A 15,485-nucleotide genomic window follows, 5' to 3' on the forward strand; every position below is an offset into this window, starting at 1 on the left:
GCAGGAAATTGTGCTTGCGGTCGGTCATGAAGGGACCTCCAGCTAACTTTTGATCCACTGGAGGGATTTGCCTGAATTTTGGAAGTGTTTATGTTTAAAGTATGCTGAGTCTGAATATGTGATTTGTATGTGAATGTGATGTATGGTTTTGAAGTTACAGATATTGTGTAAAAGTTATGTTTTAAACTGTATATTAAGTGGATTATCTCTCAGGCTAAGGGGAGGGGATGTGTGGGTTGTACCATATCTCGGATTGGTTATTTTATGCCTCCCCCTGGGTGTGGCCAGTATGTGTGAGATGGAAATAAAAGCCAGGCTGGATGAGCCAGTCCAGAGTTCCTGTTTTACCCTCAAAGTGATGTGTCGTCTCATTATTGGGGGAAGGATTTATTGCATGCTGTTCCAGTTGACTGCTAGGAGTACAAGCCTATTCGTATGGTTCCTATTCAATGGTCTACAGCATTCATATGCTTGGGAGAATTTAAAGGTTTCTCGGATTCGGTGATTGTGGTGTCTGCCAGAGTGCTTGGAGTCCTCAGAAAGCACTAGGAGCATCCATTAACGGAGGTACCAAGTCGGGGTGCCAGGCGATCCGTTACACAGTGTTTGATATTCTACCAACATTAGAGAGATCGCATTCTCTTAATTTCACTTACGGCCATACCAGTGTGAAAATGTCAGATATTGGAAGCCATCTAGACTCGGGCCTGGTTAGTACTTGTATGGGAGACAAACTAGGAACCTCAGGTGCAGTAAGCTTTTGTTTATTTCTTTTTTGCATTATGATGTCATAATCAGACCACTTTTTTCCCTATCCAGAAGCGTCATAATCAGACCACTTTTTTCCCTATCCAGAAGTTTCTTGTCTTTTGTCGCAACCAGTGTTTGATATTCTACCAACATTAGCGAGATCGCATTCTCTTGATTTCATTTACGGCCATACCAGTCTGAAAATGCCTGATCTCGTCAGATCTCGGAAACCATCCAGACTCGGGGCTGGTTAGTACTTGTATGGGAGACCAACTTGGAATCTCAGGTGCCGTAAGCTTTTGTTTATTTCTTTTTTTCATTAGGATGTCATAATCAGTCCACTTTTTTCTCTATCCAGAAGCGTCTTGTCTTTTGTCGCAACCAGAGTTTGATATTCTACCAACATTAGCGCGATCGCAATTACTTAATTTCACTTACGGCCATACTAGTCTGAAAATGCCAGATCTCAGAAGCCATCCAGACTCAGGCCTGGTTTGTACTTGTATGGGAGACCAACTAGGAACCTCAGGTGCCGTAAGCTTTTGTTTATTTCTTTTTTGCATTATGATGTCATAATCAGACCACTTTTTTCCCTATCCAGAAGCAGCTTGTCTTTTGTCGCAACCAGAGTTTGATATACTACCAACATTAGCGAGATCGCATTTTCTTAATTTAACTTTCGGCCATACAAGTCTGAAAATGCCAGATCTCGGAAGCCATCCAGACTCAGGCCTGGTTTGTACTTGTATGGGAGACCAACTAGGAACCTCAGGTGCCGTAAGCTTTCTTTTATTTCTTTTTTGCATTATGATGTCATAATCAGACCACTTTTTTCCCTATCCAGAAGCGTCTTGTCTTTTGTCGCAATCAGTGTTTGATATTCTACCAACATTAGCGAGATCGCATTCTCTTAATTTCATTTACGGCCATACCAGTCTGAAAATGCCTGATCTCATCAGATCTCAGAAACCATCCAGACTCGGGGCTGGTTAGTACTTGTATGGGAGACCAATTAGGAACCTCAGGTTCCGTAAGCTTTTGTTTATTTCTTTTTTGCATTATGATGTCATAATCAGACCACTTTTTTCCCTAACCAGAAGCGTCTTGTCTTTTGTTGCAACCAGTGTTTGATATTCTACCAACATTAGCGAGATCACATTCTCTTAATTTCACTTACGGCCATACCAGTCTGAAAATGCCAGATCTCGGAAGCCATCCAGACTCGGGCCTCGTTTGGACTTGTATGGGAGACCAACTAGGAACCTCAGGTGCCGTAAGCTTTTGTTTATTTCTTTTTTGCATTATGATGTCATAATCAGACCACTTTTTTCCCTATCCAGAAGCGTCTAGTCTTTTGTCGCAACCAGAGTTTGATATACTACCAACATTAGCGAGATCGCATTTTCTTAATTTCACTTACGGCCATACAAGTCTGAAAATGCCTGATCTCGTCAGATCTCGGAAACCATCCAGACTTGGGGCTAATTAGTACTTGTATGGGAGACCAATTAGGAACCTCAGGTGCCGTAAGCTTTTGTTTATTTCTTTTTTGCATTATGATGTCATAATCAGACCACTTTTTTCCCTATCCAGTAGCATCTTGTCTTTTGTCGCAACCAGAGTTTGATATTTTACCAACATTAGCGAGATCGCATTCTCTTAATATCACTTACAGACATACCAGTCTGAAAATGCCTGATCTTGTCAGATCTCGGAAGCCATCCAGACTTGGGCCTGGTTAGTACTTGTATGGGAGACCAACTAGGAACCTCAGGTGCCGTAAGCTTTTGTTTATTTCTTTTTTGCATTATGATGTCATAATCAGACCACTTTTTTCCTTTCCAGAAGCGTCTAGTCTTTTGTCGCAACCAGTGTTTGATATTCTACCAACATTAGCGAGATCGCATTCTCTTAATTTCACTTATGGCCATACCAGTCTGAAAATGCCTGATTTAATCAAATCTTGGAAGCCATCCAGACTCGGGCCTGGTTAGTACTTGTATGGGAGACCAACTAGGAACCTCAGGTGCCGTAAGCTTTTGTTTATTTCTTTTTTGCATTATGATGTCATAATCAGACCACTTTTTTCCCTATCCAGAAGCAGCTTGTCTTTTGTCGCAACCAGAGTTTGATATACTACCAACATTAGCGAGATCGCATTTTCTTAATTTCACTTTCGGCCATGCAAGTCTGAAAATGCCAGATCTCGGAAGCCATCCAGTCTCGGGCCTGGTTAGTACTTGTATGGGAGACCAACTAGGAACCTCAGGTGCCGTAAGCTTTTGTTTATTTCTTTTTTGCATTATGATGTCATAATCAGACCACTTTTTTCCCTATCCAGAAGCGTCTTGTCTTTTGTCGCAATCAGTGTTTGATATTCTACCAACATTAGCGAGATCGCATTCTCTTAATTTCATTTACGGCCATACCAGTCTGAAAATGCCTGATCTCATCAGATCTCAGAAACCATCCAGACTCGGGGCTGGTTAGTACTTGTATGGGAGACCAATTAGGAACCTCAGGTTCCGTAAGCTTTTGTTTATTTCTTTTTTGCATTATGATGTCATAATCAGACCACTTTTTTCCCTATCCAGAAGCGTCTTGTCTTTTGTTGCAACCAGTGTTTGATATTCTACCAACATTAGCGAGATCACATTCTCTGAATTTCACTGACGGCCATACCAGTCTGAAAATGTTAGATCTCGGAAGCCATCCAGACTCGGGCCTTGTTAGGACTTGTATGGGAGACCAACTAGGAACCTCAGGTGCCGTAAGCTTTTGTTTATTTCTTTTTTGCATTATGATGTCATAATCAGACCACTTTTTTCCCTATCCAGTAGCATCTTGTCTTTTGTCGCAACCAGAGTTTGATATTCTACCAACATTAGCGAGGTCGCATTTTCTTAATTTCACTTACGGCCATACAAGTCTGAAAATGCCAGATCTCGGAAGCCATCCAGGCTCGGGACTGGTTAGTACTTGTATGGGAGACCAACTAGGAACCTCAGGTGCTGTAAGCTTTTTTTAATTTCTTTTTTGCATTATGATGTCATAATCAGACCACTTTTTTCCCTATCCAGAAGCGTCTTGTCTTTTGTCGCAATCAGTGTTTGATATTCTACCAACATTAGCGAGATCGCATTCTTGTAATTTCATTTACGGCCATACCAGTCTGAAAATGCCTGATCTCGTCAGATCTCGGAAACCATCCAGACTTGGGGCTGGTTAGTACTTGTATGGGAGACCAATTAGGAACCTCAGGTGCCGTAAGCTTTTGTTTATTTCTTTTTTGCATTATGATGTCATAATCAGACCACTTTTTTCCCTATCCAGAAGCGTCTTGTCTTTTGTCGCAACCAGAGTTTGATATTTTACCAACATTAGCGAGATCGCATTCTCTTAATATCACTTACAGACATACCAGTCTGAAAATGCCTGATTTAATCAAATCTTGGAAGCCATCCAGACTCGGGCCTGGTTAGTACTTGTATGGGAGACCAACTAGGAACCTCAGGTGCCGTAAGCTTTTGTTTATTTCTTTTTTGCATTATGATGTCATAATCAGACCACTTTTTTCCCTATCCAGAAGCAGCTTGTCTTTTGTCGCAACCAGAGTTTGATATACTACCAACATTAGCGAGATCGCATTTTCTTAATTTCACTTTCGGCCATGCAAGTCTGAAAATGCCAGATCTCGGAAGCCATCCAGTCTCGGGCCTGGTTAGTACTTGTATGGGAGACCAACTAGGAACCTCAGGTGCCGTAAGCTTTTGTTTATTTCTTTTTTGCATTATGATGTCATAATCAGACCACTTTTTTCCCTATCCAGAAGCAGCTTGTCTTTTGTCGCAATCAGTGTTTGATATTCTACCAACATTAGCGAGATCGCATTCTCTTAATTTCATTTACGGCCATACCAGTCTGAAAATGCCTGATCTCATCAGATCTCAGAAACCATCCAGACTCGGGGCTGGTTAGTACTTGTATGGGAGACCAATTAGGAACCTCAGGTTCCGTAAGCTTTTGTTTATTTCTTTTTTGCATTATGATGTCATAATCAGACCACTTTTTTCCCTATCCAGAAGCGTCTTGTCTTTTGTTGCAACCAGTGTTTGATATTCTACCAACATTAGCGAGATCAAATCCTCTGAATTTCACTTACGGCCATACCAGTCTGAAAATGTTAGATCTCGGAAGCCATCCAGACTCGGGCCTTGTTAGGACTTGTATGGGAGACCAACTAGGAACCTCAGGTGCCGTAAGCTTTTGTTTATTTCTTTTTTGCATTATGATGTCATAATCAGACCACTTTTTTCCCTATCCAGTAGCATCTTGTCTTTTGTCGCAACCAGAGTTTGATATTCTACCAACATTAGCGAGGTCGCATTTTCTTAATTTCACTTACGGCCATACAAGTCTGAAAATGCCAGATCTCGGAAGCCATCCAGGCTCGGGCCTGGTTAGTACTTGTATGGGAGACCAACTAGGAACCTCAGGTGCTGTAAGCTTTTTTTAATTTCTTTTTTGCATTATGATGTCATAATCAGACCACTTTTTTCCCTATCCAGAAGCGTCTTGTCTTTTGTCGCAATCAGTGTTTGATATTCTACCAACATTAGCGAGATCGCATTCTTGTAATTTCATTTACGGCCATACCAGTCTGAAAATGCCTGATCTAATCAAATCTTGGAAGCCATCCAGACTCGGGCCTGGTTTGTACTTGTATGGGAGACCAACTAGGAACCTCAGGTGCCGTAAGCTTTTGTTTATTTCTTTTTTGCATTATGATGTCATAATCAGACCACTTTTTTCCCTATCCAGAAGCAGCTTGTCTTTTGTCGCAACCAGAGTTTGATATACTACCAACATTAGCGAGATCGCATTTTCTTAATTTCACTTTCGGCCATGCAAGTCTGAAAATGCCAGATCTCGGAAGCCATCCAGTCTCGGGCCTGGTTAGTACTTGTATGGGAGACCAACTAGGAACCTCAGGTGCCGTAAGCTTTTGTTTATTTCTTTTTTGCATTATGATGTCATAATCAGACCACTTTTTTCCCTATCCAGAAGCGTCTTGTCTTTTGTCGCAATCAGTGTTTGATATTCTACCAACATTAGCGAGATCGCATTCTCTTAATTTCATTTACGGCCATACCAGTCTGAAAATGCCTGATCTCATCAGATCTCAGAAACCATCCAGACTCGGGGCTGGTTAGTACTTGTATGGGAGACCAATTAGGAACCTCAGGTTCCGTAAGCTTTTGTTTATTTCTTTTTTGCATTATGATGTCATAATCAGACCACTTTTTTCCCTATCCAGAAGCGTCTTGTCTTTTGTTGCAACCAGTGTTTGATATTCTACCAACATTAGCGAGATCACATTCTCTGAATTTCACTTACGGCCATACCAGTCTGAAAATGTTAGATCTCGGAAGCCATCCAGACTCGGGCCTTGTTAGGACTTGTATGGGAGACCAACTAGGAACCTCAGGTGCCGTAAGCTTTTGTTTATTTCTTTTTTGCATTATGATGTCATAATCAGACCACTTTTTTCCCTATCCAGAAGCGTCTTGTCTTTTGTCGCAACCAGAGTTTGATATTCTACCAACATTAGCATGATCGCATTTACTTAATTTCACTTACGGCCATACCAGTCTGAAAATGCCAGATCTCGGAAGCCATCCAGACTCATGCCTGGTTAGTACTTGTATGGGAGACCAACTAGGAACCTCAGGTGCCGTAAGCTTTTGCTTATTTCTTTTTTGCATTATGATGTCATAATCAGACCACTTTTTTTCCCTATCCATAAGCGTCTTGTCTTTTGCCGCAACCAGTGTTTGATATTCTACCAACATTAGCGCGATCGCATTTTCTTAATTTCACTTATGGCCATACCAGTCTGAAAATGCCTGATCTCGTCAGATCTTGGAAGCCATCCAGACTTGGGCCTGGTTAGTACTTGTATGGGAGACCAACTAGGCACCTCAGGTGCCGTAAGCTTTTGATTATTTCTTTTTTGCATTATGATGTCATAATCAGACCACTTTTTTCCCTATCCAGAAGCATCTTGTCTTTTGTCGCAACCAGAGTTTGATATACTACCAACATTAGCGAGATCGCATTTTCTTAATTTCACTTACGGCCATACAAGTCTGAAAATGCCTGATCTCGTCAGATCTCGGAAACCATCCAGACTCGGGGCTGGTTAGTACTTGTATGGGAGACCAATTAGGAACCTCAGGTGCCGTAAGCTTTTGTTTATTTCTTTTTTGCATTATGATGTCATAATCAGACCACTTTTTTCCCTATCCAGAAGCGTCTTGTCTTTTGTCGCAACCAGAGTTTGATATTTTACCAACATTAGCGAGATCGCATTCTCATAATTTCACTTACGGCCATACCAGTCTGAAAATGCCAGATCTCGGAAGCCATCCAGACTCGGGCCTCGTTTGGACTTGTATGGGAGACCAACTAGGAACCTCAGGTGCCGTAAGCTTTTGTTTATTTCTTTTTTGCATTATGATGTCATAATCAGACCACTTTTTTCCCTATCCAGAAGCGTCTAGTCTTTTGTCGCAACCAGAGTTTGATATACTACCAACATTAGCGAGATCGCATTTTCTTAATTTCACTTACGGCCATACAAGTCTGAAAATGCCTGATCTCGTCAGATCTCGGAAACCATCCAGACTTGGGGCTGGTTAGTACTTGTATGGGAGACCAATTAGGAACCTCAGGTGCCGTAAGCTTTTGTTTATTTCTTTTTTGCATTATGATGTCATAATCAGACCACTTTTTTCCCTATCCAGTAGCATCTTGTCTTTTGTCGCAACCAGAGTTTGATATTTTACCAACATTAGCGAGATCGCATTCTCTTAATATCACTTACAGACATACCAGTCTGAAAATGCCTGATCTTGTCAGATCTCGGAAGCCATCCAGACTTGGGCCTGGTTAGTACTTGTATGGGAGACCAACTAGGAACCTCAGGTGCCGTAAGCTTTTGTTTATTTCTTTTTTGCATTATGATGTCATAATCAGACCACTTTTTTCCTTTCCAGAAGCGTCTAGTCTTTTGTCGCAACCAGTGTTTGATATTCTACCAACATTAGCGAGATCGCATTCTCTTAATTTCACTTATGGCCATACCAGTCTGAAAATGCCTGATTTAATCAAATCTTGGAAGCCATCCAGACTCGGGCCTGGTTAGTACTTGTATGGGAGACCAACTAGGAACCTCAGGTGCCGTAAGCTTTTGTTTATTTCTTTTTTGCATTATGATGTCATAATCAGACCACTTTTTTCCCTATCCAGAAGCAGCTTGTCTTTTGTCGCAACCAGAGTTTGATATACTACCAACATTAGCGAGATCGCATTTTCTTAATTTCACTTTCGGCCATGCAAGTCTGAAAATGCCAGATCTCGGAAGCCATCCAGTCTCGGGCCTGGTTAGTACTTGTATGGGAGACCAACTAGGAACCTCAGGTGCCGTAAGCTTTTGTTTATTTCTTTTTTGCATTATGATGTCATAATCAGACCACTTTTTTCCCTATCCAGAAGCGTCTAGTCTTTTGTCGCAACCAGTGTTTGATATTCTACCAACATTAGCGAGATCGCATTCTCTTAATTTCACTTATGGCCATACCAGTCTGAAAATGCCTGATTTAATCAAATCTTGGAAGCCATCCAGACTCGGGCCTGGTTAGTACTTGTATGGGAGACCAACTAGGAACCTCAGGTGCCGTAAGCTTTTGTTTATTTCTTTTTTGCATTATGATGTCATAATCAGACCACTTTTTTCCCTATCCAGAAGCAGCTTGTCTTTTGTCGCAACCAGAGTTTGATATACTACCAACATTAGCGAGATCGCATTTTCTTAATTTCACTTTCGGCCATGCAAGTCTGAAAATGCCAGATCTCGGAAGCCATCCAGTCTCGGGCCTGGTTAGTACTTGTATGGGAGACCAACTAGGAACCTCAGGTGCCGTAAGCTTTTGTTTATTTCTTTTTTGCATTATGATGTCATAATCAGACCACTTTTTTCCCTATCCAGAAGCGTCTTGTCTTTTGTCGCAATCAGTGTTTGATATTCTACCAACATTAGCGAGATCGCATTCTCTTAATTTCATTTACGGCCATACCAGTCTGAAAATGCCTGATCTCATCAGATCTCAGAAACCATCCAGACTCGGGGCTGGTTAGTACTTGTATGGGAGACCAATTAGGAACCTCAGGTTCCGTAAGCTTTTGTTTATTTCTTTTTTGCATTATGATGTCATAATCAGACCACTTTTTTCCCTATCCAGAAGCGTCTTGTCTTTTGTTGCAACCAGTGTTTGATATTCTACCAACATTAGCGAGATCACATTCTCTGAATTTCACTGACGGCCATACCAGTCTGAAAATGTTAGATCTCGGAAGCCATCCAGGCTCGGGACTGGTTAGTACTTGTATGGGAGACCAACTAGGAACCTCAGGTGCTGTAAGCTTTTTTTAATTTTTTTTTTGCATTATGATGTCATAATCAGACCACTTTTTTCCCTATCCAGAAGCGTCTTGTCTTTTGTCGCAATCAGTGTTTGATATTCTACCAACATTAGCGAGATCGCATTCTCTTAATTTCATTGACGGGCATACCAGTCTGAAAATGCCTGATCTCATCAGATCTCAGAAACCATCCAGACTCGGGGCTGGTTAGTACTTGTATGGGAGACCAATTAGGAACCTCAGGTTCCGTAAGCTTTTGTTTATTTCTTTTTTGCATTATGATGTCATAATCAGACCACTTTTTTCCCTATCCAGAAGCGTCTTGTCTTTTGTTGCAACCAGTGTTTGATATTCTACCAACATTAGCGAGATCACATTCTCTGAATTTCACTTACGGCCATACCAGTCTGAAAATGTTAGATCTCGGAAGCCATCCAGACTCGGGCCTTGTTAGGACTTGTATGGGAGACCAACTAGGAACCTCAGGTGCCGTAAGCTTTTGTTTATTTCTTTTTTGCATTATGATGTCATAATCAGACCACTTTTTTCCCTATCCAGAAGCAGCTTGTCTTTTGTCGCAACCAGAGTTTGATATACTACCAACATTAGCGAGATAGCATTTTCTTAATTTCACTTTCGGCCATGCAAGTCTGAAAATGCCAGATCTCGGAAGCCATCCAGTCTCGGGCCTGGTTAGTACTTGTATGGGAGACCAACTAGGAACCTCAGGTGCCGTAAGCTTTTGTTTATTTCTTTTTTGCATTATGATGTCATAATCAGACCACTTTTTTCCCTATCCAGAAGCGTCTTGTCTTTTGTCGCAATCAGTGTTTGATATTCTACCAACATTAGCGAGATCGCATTCTCTTAATTTCATTTACGGCCATACCAGTCTGAAAATGCCTGATCTCATCAGATCTCAGAAACCATCCAGACTCGGGGCTGGTTAGTACTTGTATGGGAGACCAATTAGGAACCTCAGGTTCCGTAAGCTTTTGTTTATTTCTTTTTTGCATTATGATGTCATAATCAGACCACTTTTTTCCCTATCCAGAAGCGTCTTGTCTTTTGTTGCAACCAGTGTTTGATATTCTACCAACATTAGCGAGATCACATTCTCTGAATTTCACTTACGGCCATACCAGTCTGAAAATGTTAGATCTCGGAAGCCTCCAGACTCGGGCCTTGTTAGGACTTGTATGGGAGACCAACTAGGAACCTCAGGTGCCGTAAGCTTTTGTTTATTTCTTTTTTGCATTATGATGTCATAATCAGACCACTTTTTTCCCTATCCAGAAGCGTCTTGTCTTTTGTCGCAACCAGAGTTTGATATTCTACCAACATTAGCATGATCGCATTTACTTAATTTCACTTACGGCCATACCAGTCTGAAAATGCCAGATCTCGGAAGCCATGCAGACTCATGCCTGGTTAGTACTTGTATGGGAGACCAACTAGGAACCTCAGGTGCCGTAAGCTTTTGTTTATTTCTTTTTTGCATTATGATGTCATAATCAGACCACTTTTTTCCCTATCCAGAAGCGTCTTGTCTTTTGTCGCAATCAGTGTTTGATATTCTACCAACATTAGCGAGATCGCATTCTTGGAATTTCATTTACGGCCATACCAGTCTGAAAATGCCTGATCTCATCAGATCTCAGAAACCATCCAGACTCGGGGCTGGTTAGAACTTGTATGGGAGACCAACTAGGAACCTCAGGTGCCGTAAGCTTTTGTTTATTTCTTTTTTGCATTATGATGTCATAATCAGACCACTTTTTTTCCTTTCCAGAAGCGTCTTGTCTTTTGTCGCAACCAGTGTTTGATATTCTACCAACAATAGGGAGATCGCATTCTCTTAATTTCACTTATGGCCATACCAGTCTGAAAATGCCTGATTTAATCAAATCTTGGAAGCCATCCAGACTCGGGCCTGGGTAGTACTTGTATGGTAGACCAACTAGGAACCACAGGTGCCGTATGTAACGGATCACCTGGCACCCCGACTTGGTACCTCCGTTAATGGATGCTCCTAGCGCTTCCTGAGGACTTCAAGCACTCTGGCAGACACCACAATCACCGAATCCGAGAAACCTTTAAATTCTCCCAAGCATATGAATGCTGTAGACCATTGAATAGGAACCATACGAATAGGCTTGTACTCCTAGCAGTCAACTGGAACAGCATGCAATAAATCCTTCCCCCAATAATGAGACGACACATCACTTTGAGGGTAAAACAGGAACTCCGGACTGGCTCATCCAGCCTGGCTTTTATTTCCAACTCACACATACAGGCCACACCCAGGGGGAGGCATAAAAGAACCAATGACATAGATGTTACCTACCACACATCCCCTCCCCTTAGTGTGACACATAATCCCATTAAGCATACAGTGTAAAATATACTTTTACACAACTTTCATAACTTTAAAACCATACATCACATTCACATAAAAATACATATCCACAATCAATCCATTCAGGGGAACAACATATTAAAAAATGGCATGAATCCGACCAGGGGTTCTAAAGTTACTAAAAGTATATTTTGTCCCTCCTGTCTGGCAGAAAAACATCCCCACAATGCACCCTGGTTTCCTCCCTTCTGCCCTGGAGTTAATTGGAGAAGTAATCCAATTATCCAGGACTAGAGGCAGACTCCATTAACCACATGGTTGCAAAACGACATAAAACACTTTAAAATACATAAAGTCACATTTATACATAACACACAGACATTTCACCTATCCCCAGATAGCTGGGATCTGCGCGCACAAAACTACCGAATAGCGCGCAGATCCTACTCACACAGTACAATTGCCATGGAGCTAAAGTCTTTCCCATAGTCTTTCATTATATGAATAGGCTCCATGGTATAGCTATCTGGGGTATCACATTCCCATAAAGTCTGGTCCATAGTCCAAAGGCAAGAGGCGGGCAATCAGCCCCCTCCAAGGACACGTGGCGAGGTCGGTTTCGCCACACTTCTCCCCTTTACCCCCCAGACTAACAGGGTATCTGACCTCCTGCCGGTCAGTGCCCTGGTTAGTCCAGCAACCCACCCACAAAACAGAAACAGCAGTACAGCCCACCCACAATAACTGGTTACTACACCTGGGTAGAGGAGAACTTTGTCCAGGTCCAGGTGTCTCACCACGGCTGTGTGGGGGACTGGTAGTCTGCCTTGGTGGGTTGCTGAGTGGGCAGAGACCAGCGGTACTCTGTCCTGGTGCCAGCACTACCACGGGAGTAGGCTGGTTGGAGCCTGGTTGCTGGAGACTGACTGTCTCCCCTTTTGATACACCGCTCTGTGGCTGGGGGACAGGACTGACCATCCCTATCCCTGGTGCTGTAAGTGCAGAGACTACGGTCCCATCTGCACAGATGTGGGGCTTAACATCTCCCCTTGGTGGGATAGGCTGCCGTGGGAGAGAGGGTGTAACAAGCTCCTCTCTCTGGACGGTGAACTGCCGCTGGTGAGAGGGGTTAGCAGGCTCCTCTCCCTGACACTCTCTCTGCTGGTGGAAAGGGAGACCAGCTGTCTCCCCTTTCCTTCTCTTGTCCTGCTGCTGGGGTGCGAGACTGACTGTCTCTGCTCCCTGCCGGACACACTGCCGCTGGGGAGGACGGACGACACCATCAGCTCCCTGGGGTACACACTGCCGCTGGGGAGGAAGGACGGCACCTTCTGCTCCCTGGGACACACACTGCCGCTGGGGAGGGAGGACGCTGCTCTCCGCTCCCTTCACTTCACACTGCCTTCTTGGCATCTCATTTTGCTGCTGGGGGGCAGGGACAACAACCTCTGCCCCCTGTAACTCAGCCTGCCGCTGGGGAGGACGGACGACACCATCAGCTCCCTGAGGTACACACTGCCGCTGGGGAGGAAGGACGGCACCTTCGGCTCCCTGGGGTACACACTGCCGCTGGGGAGGAAGGACGACACCTTCTGCTCCCTGGGACACATGCCGCTGGGGAGGGAGGACGCTGCTCTCCGCTCCCTTCACTTCACACTGCCTTCTTGGCATCTCACTTTGCTGCTGGGGGGCAGGAACAACAACCTCTGCCCCCTGTAACTCAGCCTGCTGCTGGGGAGGGAGGACGACACCATCCGCTCCCTGGGTTACACACTGCCGCTGGGGAGGATGGACGACACCATCCGCTCCCTGGGGTACACACTGCCGCTGGGGAGGAAGGACTGCACCTTCTGCTCCCTGGGGCACACACTGCCGCTGGGGAGGATGGACGACACCATCAGCTCCCTGGGGTACACACTGCCGCTGGGGAGGAAGGACGGCACCTTCTGCTCCCTGGGACACACACTGCCGCTGGGGAGGATGGACGACACCATCAGCTCCCTGGGGTACACACTGCCGCTGGGGAGGAAGGACTGCACCTTCTGCTCCCTGGGACACACACTGCCGTTGGGGATCTGGGCCGGAATTTAATAGTTCTACATAGTCCATCTCCAGCCCTTGTTCCATGGCAGCGAAACAGCGGAGGTCTCGTCCCAGTCCAATAGATCTCGGGCCCTGTAACATCTCACTCCGGTAATGCACGATAGCCCAGTACCGTGACTCTGCTGGACTGCCGAAGTCGGCGTCTTCTGTTAGGGCCTTCCACAACAGGCCAGGGCTAGTGTAGTGATCCCCCTCCGGCTGGATGCCCTCTGCCCTCCACGTCTCTGGCTGGACAGTGCACCACCACAGTGCCCGGTATGAGACGTCCAGGCTCAGTTCCCTTTCCACGAGGTACTCAAGTTGTCTTACCCGCTCCCCTCCGGGTTGGTCCCCCAGAAGCGGCATCCGCCAGGCCATTTGTTCCTCCAACAGGTATGCGGCACCAGGAAAGCGCTGCTGCCGTTGATACTGGACTTCTTCCCGGGCATCATACCATAATCTTATCCGGGCATTATCTCTCCATTCTAATTCACTCTCTTCCTCAGGTGTGTGTGTTGCCCAGGTGTGCGTGTTGCCCATTTTCCCAAAATCCTTCGTAGATAGGGGCGCTGTACGGGTACTGGCGTCGCCCTCACTTTGTAATCCAGGAATAGTGTTGTCTGTAGCTGTCCCTCTGGTTGTAGGAACGATCCCGCCGCTTGCCACCAATGTAACGGATCACCTGGCACCCCGACTTGGTACCTCCGTTAATGGATGCTCCTAGCGCTTCCTGAGGACTCCAAGCACTCTGGCAGACACCACAATCAACTAATCCCAGAAACCTTTAAATTCTCCCAAGCATATGAATGCTGTAGACCATTGAATAGGAACCATACGAATAGGCTTGTACTCCTAGCAGTCAACTGGAACAGCATACAATAAATCCTTCCCCCAATAATGAGACGACACATCACTTTGAGGGTAAAACAGGAACTCCGGACTGGCTCATCCAGCCTGGCTTTTATTTCCAACTCACACATACAGGCCACACCCAGGGGGAGGCATAAAAGAACCAATGACATAGATGTTACCTCCCACACATCCCCTCCCCTTAGTGTGACACATAATCCCATTAAGCATACAGGGTAAAATATACTTTTACACAACTTTCATAACTTTAAAACCATACATCACATTCACATAAAAATACATATCCACAATCAATCCATTCAGGGGAACAACATATTAAAAAATGGCATGAATCCGACCAGGGGTTCAAAAGTTACTAAAAGTATCTTTTGTCCCTCCTGTCTGGCAGAAAAACATCCCCACAATGCACCCTGGTTTCCTCCCTTCTGCCCTGGAGTTAATTGGAGAAGTAATCCAATTATCCAGGACTAGAGGCAGACTCCATTAACCACATGGTTGCAAAACGACATAAAACACTTTAAAATACATAAAGTCACATTTATACATAACACACAGACATTTCACCTATCCCCAGATAGCTGGGATCTGCGCGCACAAAACTACCGAATAGCGCGCAGATCCTACTCACACAGTACAATTGCCATGGAGCTAAAGTCTTTCCCATAGTCTTTCATTATATGAATAGGCTCCATGGTATAGCTATCTGGGGTATCACATTCCAATAAAGTCTGGTCCATAGTCCAAAGGCAAGAGGCGGGCAATCAGCCCCCTCCAAGGACACGTGGCGAGGTCGGTTTCGCCACACCGTAAGCTTTTGTTTATTTCTTTTTTGCAATATGATGTCATAATCAGACCATTTTTTTCTCTATCCAGAAGCGTCTTGTCTTTTGTTGCAACCAGTGTTTGATTTTCTACCAACATTAGCGAGATCACATTCTCT

General features: G+C 44.2%; 21 pseudogenes; all 21 read left to right on the forward strand.

Moving 5' to 3' along the window:
* Window positions 1–929: 929 nt before the first annotated feature.
* LOC134579797 (5S ribosomal RNA) lies at window positions 930–1,048 on the forward strand (annotated as a pseudogene).
* A 620-nt stretch (window positions 1,049–1,668) lies between these two features.
* On the forward strand, window positions 1,669–1,787 carry LOC134579925 (5S ribosomal RNA; annotated as a pseudogene).
* Window positions 1,788–2,164: 377 nt separating this feature from the next.
* LOC134580133 (5S ribosomal RNA) lies at window positions 2,165–2,283 on the forward strand (annotated as a pseudogene).
* A 134-nt stretch (window positions 2,284–2,417) lies between these two features.
* On the forward strand, window positions 2,418–2,536 carry LOC134580011 (5S ribosomal RNA; annotated as a pseudogene).
* A 133-nt stretch (window positions 2,537–2,669) lies between these two features.
* On the forward strand, window positions 2,670–2,788 carry LOC134579994 (5S ribosomal RNA; annotated as a pseudogene).
* Window positions 2,789–3,165: 377 nt separating this feature from the next.
* On the forward strand, window positions 3,166–3,284 carry LOC134579926 (5S ribosomal RNA; annotated as a pseudogene).
* A 620-nt stretch (window positions 3,285–3,904) lies between these two features.
* Window positions 3,905–4,023, forward strand: LOC134579795 (5S ribosomal RNA; annotated as a pseudogene).
* Window positions 4,024–4,653: 630 nt separating this feature from the next.
* LOC134579927 (5S ribosomal RNA) lies at window positions 4,654–4,772 on the forward strand (annotated as a pseudogene).
* A 620-nt stretch (window positions 4,773–5,392) lies between these two features.
* LOC134579568 (5S ribosomal RNA) lies at window positions 5,393–5,511 on the forward strand (annotated as a pseudogene).
* Window positions 5,512–5,888: 377 nt separating this feature from the next.
* LOC134579929 (5S ribosomal RNA) lies at window positions 5,889–6,007 on the forward strand (annotated as a pseudogene).
* Window positions 6,008–6,628: 621 nt separating this feature from the next.
* On the forward strand, window positions 6,629–6,747 carry LOC134579812 (5S ribosomal RNA; annotated as a pseudogene).
* Window positions 6,748–6,881: 134 nt separating this feature from the next.
* Window positions 6,882–7,000, forward strand: LOC134580088 (5S ribosomal RNA; annotated as a pseudogene).
* Window positions 7,001–7,377: 377 nt separating this feature from the next.
* Window positions 7,378–7,496, forward strand: LOC134580008 (5S ribosomal RNA; annotated as a pseudogene).
* Window positions 7,497–7,630: 134 nt separating this feature from the next.
* Window positions 7,631–7,749, forward strand: LOC134580012 (5S ribosomal RNA; annotated as a pseudogene).
* A 133-nt stretch (window positions 7,750–7,882) lies between these two features.
* Window positions 7,883–8,001, forward strand: LOC134579996 (5S ribosomal RNA; annotated as a pseudogene).
* A 377-nt stretch (window positions 8,002–8,378) lies between these two features.
* On the forward strand, window positions 8,379–8,497 carry LOC134579998 (5S ribosomal RNA; annotated as a pseudogene).
* Window positions 8,498–8,874: 377 nt separating this feature from the next.
* Window positions 8,875–8,993, forward strand: LOC134579930 (5S ribosomal RNA; annotated as a pseudogene).
* Window positions 8,994–9,370: 377 nt separating this feature from the next.
* LOC134580014 (5S ribosomal RNA) lies at window positions 9,371–9,489 on the forward strand (annotated as a pseudogene).
* Window positions 9,490–10,109: 620 nt separating this feature from the next.
* Window positions 10,110–10,228, forward strand: LOC134579931 (5S ribosomal RNA; annotated as a pseudogene).
* A 619-nt stretch (window positions 10,229–10,847) lies between these two features.
* Window positions 10,848–10,966, forward strand: LOC134580003 (5S ribosomal RNA; annotated as a pseudogene).
* A 134-nt stretch (window positions 10,967–11,100) lies between these two features.
* On the forward strand, window positions 11,101–11,219 carry LOC134579575 (5S ribosomal RNA; annotated as a pseudogene).
* The last annotated feature ends 4,266 nt before the right edge of the window (window positions 11,220–15,485 follow it).

This window comes from Pelobates fuscus, chromosome 12, assembly GCF_036172605.1.
Source record: "Pelobates fuscus isolate aPelFus1 chromosome 12, aPelFus1.pri, whole genome shotgun sequence".
Lineage (NCBI taxonomy): Eukaryota > Metazoa > Chordata > Amphibia > Anura > Pelobatidae > Pelobates > Pelobates fuscus.